Genomic DNA, 6,092 nt, shown 5'->3' with positions numbered 1-6,092 from the left:
CCTTCATGTCTTGTTTCCAACCAGGCTCTAAATCATGCAGGATCATTCTCCTGTAGGCGACTGGAGTAAATATGAAAACAATCCTGAATATCTGAGACCCTAATAAAAGATTCTGGATCTAAATGTGGCCAAAGGGAAGGCAAGGGGGTGAGGATAATGAATGCAAATTGGATGATTCATCCCTAAATTGGGTCCTGCTTTCATCTCATTTCCCCTGCTGTGATTCCAATATCCTCCAAGTGTTTCCTGGCAATCCATCTGCATTTTTAACATCATCATTTCACTCATTTACCCCAGCGTTCAGTGCTCTTCCTGTGTCTTGTGACCGGTGGTTGATTGCAATGAGAGTTATTCCTCAAGAACAGAACAGGAGCCAATTGTCCCTTTAACCCTCCTGGAAACAAAACCATCCAAACCAAGAAATACTCCAAAATCATCTATGAAAAGTAGTGCCACATCCTTTCATGCAGCTCCAGGAGCTGCCTCAAAGGGATCTGTTGCAGATCTGCTGCAAACTCCCTGTTGGCTTGCTTTTGAAGGAACCCCCAGATTGCAACACAAGATGGAGACTCTCCACTTACAACTCCAAAAGTTGATAGTCCTCTTTTTTTTTTTTTTTTTTGGAGAAAAATTGAAATCCTCCAGGAAGGGGAAGATAGCTGAAAGTCAGCATTGTTTGTCATAGAATCGCAGAGTGGCTTCGGTTGGAAAGGACCTTCCAATCTCTTCGAGGATTTTAAAAGCTTATGGGCTTTGTGCTTATTTGAAAGTTTCCTTGGGGACTTGAGATACGGCACGTGGGAAGGTGCCACAGAGCATTGCCTTGCCTGTGTGCTCCCCAATGTCCTCTATTCAAGGATGCTGCTGGTCCAATGGGGTGGCTTCCTCTGAGCAACCAAATTTGGAGAGAAGAAAGAGATGGAAGTGGACGCAGTCTTGGAGATGTTCATTTGGCCACTGCCATTTCTGCATTTTGCTGGCATGTGGCCATGATCCCTTTCCAGAGACTGAGAGTCTTGATCAAAGTGTTCCTCTCTGACCACGAGTCGTAGAACAGAATCGTGGTATCTTTAAGGTTGGAAAAGACCTCTATGATCACCAAGTCCTATCCCAGCCCACCCCCACCATGCCCACTGACCACGTCCTTCATTGCCCTATCTCCACGGTTCTGGAACATCGCCAGGGATGGTGACCCCACCACCTCTCTGTGCAGCCTGTGCCAATGCATCGCAACTCTTCAGGAGAAGTTTTTCCTAATATCCAACCTGAAAGCCAGTCTGAGGATATCTGACCCTTGTGCTGTACCCCAGGTCCATGTGCTAGCCTTACAAACCTACAGATACACTGACAATGAAACTTCTACTGCTGTGCCAGGTCATCACTGGGGTTAGTATGAAAGAAAATGGAAAATAAAAGGGTATGACCTGGTCTCAAAACAATAGGATGAGAGCCTTCACTTCCCTCTGTTTTCTATATATTTTTTCTTTGACCCAACTAACCAGCTTTCCAATCAGAGAAAATGTCACCTAGATCTATGTAAGACATGGAACTGATCCTTCTCTGGATATACGTGTGCATGGGGACCCGGTGGATCAAACTGGAGACGATGGTGGAGAAATTGGGCTTTCAGCATCTGCTAGGAGCTTCCTTATGTTACCCCAGAAGTGTGGGGCTTGGTTATCAAAAATAAGGTCACTATGACTCAGCAGAAGTCTTAGCTTTTGCCCAGACCACAGGGTTTAGGAGCTGTTGAAGCAAGATGTTGCATGTTGATGCGTGTTGAAGCACAATGCATGTTGTGAGGAATGGACTGGGAGATGTATGCTGTGATCTCTACCTTTGATTTGAACACAAGGAGAAGTGGGAGCAGGGCGGCCCGTGATGAGGAACTGTCACAACCTGCTCATCTGCTCTGTGCCACAGCTGTGCAGTGAACACAGCAGCTTCCATCAGCCCCACAGATGTTCCACTTCCTCCAGCTGAAACATTGCTACAAGGAACCTCCCTGGTCTCAAGGCAGAGACTCCTCCTATGAGTTTCAAAACCTCCTCCAGATCAGAATCCAATCTAAGGACAGTATCTAATCATTTATAGCCTTTGCACTGAAAAATATCGTGGCAAAGCACTTTTTCAACACTCATTTGCTCACAGTGTGCCTTACTGCTACAGGCAGTGGAGATGAGATCGAAGAGCATGGAGGGATTCAGGTCATGCTAAAGCAGACATCGGTATCCACCTGAACTGCTCTCCATGCCCCACCAGTTGTACTGACCAGGAGGAAGCCCCAAACAGGCAATGTAAGGCTTGCTATTGTTGACATGCTAGGCTGAAAACAAACCAGGAGCCCCTATGGGAGACCCTCTACTGCCTTTTTGCTAATATCTGCAGCTAAGTGGGATCCAAGGGTGTGCAGATCTTCTCAAAAGGCTGATAATGTCAACGGGCATTTGGCTTGGGGAGCAAATCCCTTACTCCTCCCCCCATCAAAAAATCAGCACATACAATCCTTCTTTTCAGGTAAAAAAGAAATAGCACCAAATATTTCGCTTTCTCTTGTTTTGTTACCTGATCTCCAAGGAGCTGAATAAAGGATGCACAGCTCCTTTCCAAGGCGCAACCACTGCGCGAGAAAAGGCAAGAAAATACCCTTTGCAACTCAGGGCAAACTGCTTCCAAGTTTTCCCAATTTTCTTCTTTTTTTGGCTGAAAATGCATTGCCAAAACTGACCTGAACTCGCAGAGACCGGATCTGCCAAGAAACTGCATTTTTCAGTGAATTAATGATTGTCATGAAAAATTTCAGCGAGCTCAGACAAAGCCCAGAGCAGTTTTGAAGAGATAAAGTTAAAATGGTGCAAAAGTCTTCCCAGACAAGGCTTTATGGCGAGCTCCTTAAAGGAATGTGTGTACCCAACTCCCTCTCAGATCACGGAGAGTGAGCACTTAATTCCTGGATGGCATTTCGTGCCTGGATGGCGACGACAGCTTCTGACAGCAGAAGGGACCGAAGCAGTGAGCACAGACAGCAGAAAGCCCCTTCCAATGGCACGCACACTCTTCCTCATGGTGCACCAGTCAGTGTTAGTGGATTTGGCCTTTCTCCCTAGGAGCAGATTTCTGCACGTGGCAGTGCTTGCTTTAGCTATAAAGCACACGTTCTGCTGGAAAACCCCAGCAACCAGCTCTTCTCTCTGACCTTGCTTCATTTTCAAAGCAAAGAACAGCCCCAGCATCCTCCCTCATCCTCCCTTCTATTTCCCTCTTGGCAAAACAGAAGCACATATATTTTTCCTAGGACGCTGGTATCTCTGCCCAGACCATGCTACGGTGTTATTTTTAACTCTATTTTCTCTTCCTCGTGGTTTTTCTTCATGGAAGAGCTTTGAAAGCCTTCCTTTTTTATTTTTTCCATCTGCATCCACATCTGCTTTGCCCTTTCCTTCCCTTCCTCACTCTTTGATAAAAATCCCTGGTCTGATTCCAGCAAGCTGCCAAATGCACAGAGCTGGGCAGAAATACCTTGTCCCATTAAATCACCCTTTTTAAATAGCTCGAGCAGCGAATGTCAGCTCTCCCTGCCAAACAATTCCTTGCCTACCCATATCCATCCAACCGTGCCACAGCCAGCCTCCCTGCTGTTGTCACTCTTGTTCTTGACTTGTGCTGAGAAAAAGCAGCTCCGAAGCCAGACAGATATGTAGATGTCCCCTGCAACAACAGGAGGAGGTGCAAGGGAATAGAGAGATGCCAGGGGAGGTTCGGGTTAAGTATTAGGAAAAACTTCTCCCAAAGAGGGGTGATGCAGTGGCACAGAGTGCACAGGGAGGTGGTGGGGTCACCAGCCCTGGAGGGGTTCGATGTGGAGATGGGGCACTGAGAGACGTGGTCAGTGGGCATGGTGGGGGTGGGCTGGTGTTGGGCTTGGAGACCTTAGAGGTCTTTTCCAGCCTGAATGATTTCATGATTCTGTGATTCTATGATTGTTGGGCAGATTGGAATACATTTCACCAACGTGCTGAGTGTGGGCTGCATGCCAAGTTCAGGGTCTTATTAGGGGATGGGTTGTTTAGTCGTGGTGTGCCTGGGGGCTCCTCTCCTCTCCTCTCCTCTCCTCTCCTCTCCTCTCCTCTCCTCTCCTCTCCTCTCCTCTCCTCTCCTCTCCTCTCCTCTCCTCTCCTCTCCTCTCCTCTCCTCTCCTCTCCTCTCCTCTCCTCTCCTCTCCTCTCCTCTCCTCTCCTCTCCTCTCCTCATTTGAAGGAGAACTGGGCTGCAGAAATGAAGTCACTGGAAGACTCCTCAATCCCCTCTTGCAGGAGCATCCTCTCAATTAACATTTGCAGATGAAGGCCCAAATCCTGATCTCATCATAATATGAAACCTTTGGAGACCTTATTGCTCTCTACAGATTCCTGATGGGAGGCTGTGGAGTGGTGAGGGGTTGGCCTCTTCTCCCAGGTAACAGCAATATGGTGAGAGGTGACGGCCTCGAGATGCACCAGGGAAGGGTCAGTTTGGATATTAGGAAACACTTCTCTGAAAGAGTGGTGCTGCAGTGGCACAGCTGCCCAGGGAGGTGGTGGGGTCTCCATCCCTGGAGGTGTTCCAGAACTGTGGAGATGTGGCACTGAAGGACGTGGTCAGTGGGCAATATTGGTTGTAGGTAGACAGTTGGACTGGATGAGCTTAGAGGTCTTTTCCAACTTTAATGATTCTGTGAGGTCTCAGTGTCCTCACCCCCACACCTGTAGACAACTCACATTAAGGCAACTCTGCCACGATGAGTCTTCAACTCATTTCCTCTTTATGTATCTCTCAGCTATGGAGACAGAAGGGAAGAACGTGGCTTTAACTTTCCAGTCTCCGTTGTAAATTAGATCTGAGTGAGCTACAGCCAGAACACTGCATGGGAATGATTACTGCCACAAACCAGGGGGAATCCTTTCCACCAGGAGTCACAGGGGCTCAGATCATTGTGGGTTCATAATCTGTATGGAAACAAAGTGGGTGCTCGTTTGGACAGCAAGAAAATCCAGTGTTATACCAGTAAGACCATGCTTTGTAAGGGATATGCCTGAAGGGAGTAGGCAGATGGTATCTAGAAGAAATACCCCCATAGAGCTGCTAATCTTGATGCTGGCACCTTCCTTGGACACATCTGCTCCGTGGAAGCCTGTAGTTGAGAAAGGGGGCTGAAGCCCATAGCATCCATCCCCCCAACCCCCAGCGGCCCTCCGGTCTGAACACACAGCACTGTCCTTCCCACTGCCAGCCAGAAGCCAAGGTCCCCGCGGCAGGAGGGCCTGACGCAGGCATCCCCCCTTACGCCCGGGTACAGAACATTCCCGTGGGGGGGTGTGGGTGCAGATGCGTGCCTCCTGTTACCTTGAGCTCTGGGGAATGGCTCCGGAGCGAGCGGGGGATACGCTCTGCTTGTTTTGCAGTCCTCCTCCGGGCAGGGGAGGAGGAGGAGAGGGGACGCCAACAAGGATTGCATGGGAGACTGCGTTGGAAAGAGGAGGCACAGCTGGGCTCTGTCCCGTGGCCTTCACCTTGCCGCTTTGCTGGGGAAAAGGAAAGGGGAGGACTTGGCTGGGGAGCACTTTGATTTCTCCTTCAGACTTTGTTCTTTCCCAGGTGGAGGAGAATGGGAACGCAGCACTCACTCCAGCAAATCAAGCATTCTCTGGTCTCAAATACAAGCGGGCCAGGATGAGTCGAATCCATCCTATTAAGCTCTCTTCATCTTCAGAAAGGAGTGGCCACATTCGAACTGACGGTGTGGAGATGGTAACCCCCAAACCATGCCTGGGACTCACCTGGGACAGTGTTAGTTGTGCCAGACCTGTGCCAGCCTCAGCACAACGGTCAGCTTGGAGATAATGTCTCAGAGGGCTTTTTATGTGTTTCAGCATGAGATAACACAGCGGAATGAGCTGCAATGTGGTGGTCCTTCTTCCCCCTGCACATCTGTGTGAGCACTCCCTGCTACAGAGGGGAATGTGGTTGGGCATCTCCCCTGTGCTGAGCAATCCTGACACCCAGTCCTTCCGCACCCTAGGGGGACAAGGCTGTGAGAAACCCCCTGAGTGGAA

The sequence above is a fragment of the Gallus gallus genome, chromosome 3 (assembly GCF_016699485.2).
Source record: "Gallus gallus isolate bGalGal1 chromosome 3, bGalGal1.mat.broiler.GRCg7b, whole genome shotgun sequence".
In the NCBI taxonomy this organism is placed as follows: domain Eukaryota; kingdom Metazoa; phylum Chordata; class Aves; order Galliformes; family Phasianidae; genus Gallus; species Gallus gallus.
The sequence above is the reverse complement of the archived record's forward strand: the minus strand, read 5'-3'. Positions refer to the sequence as shown.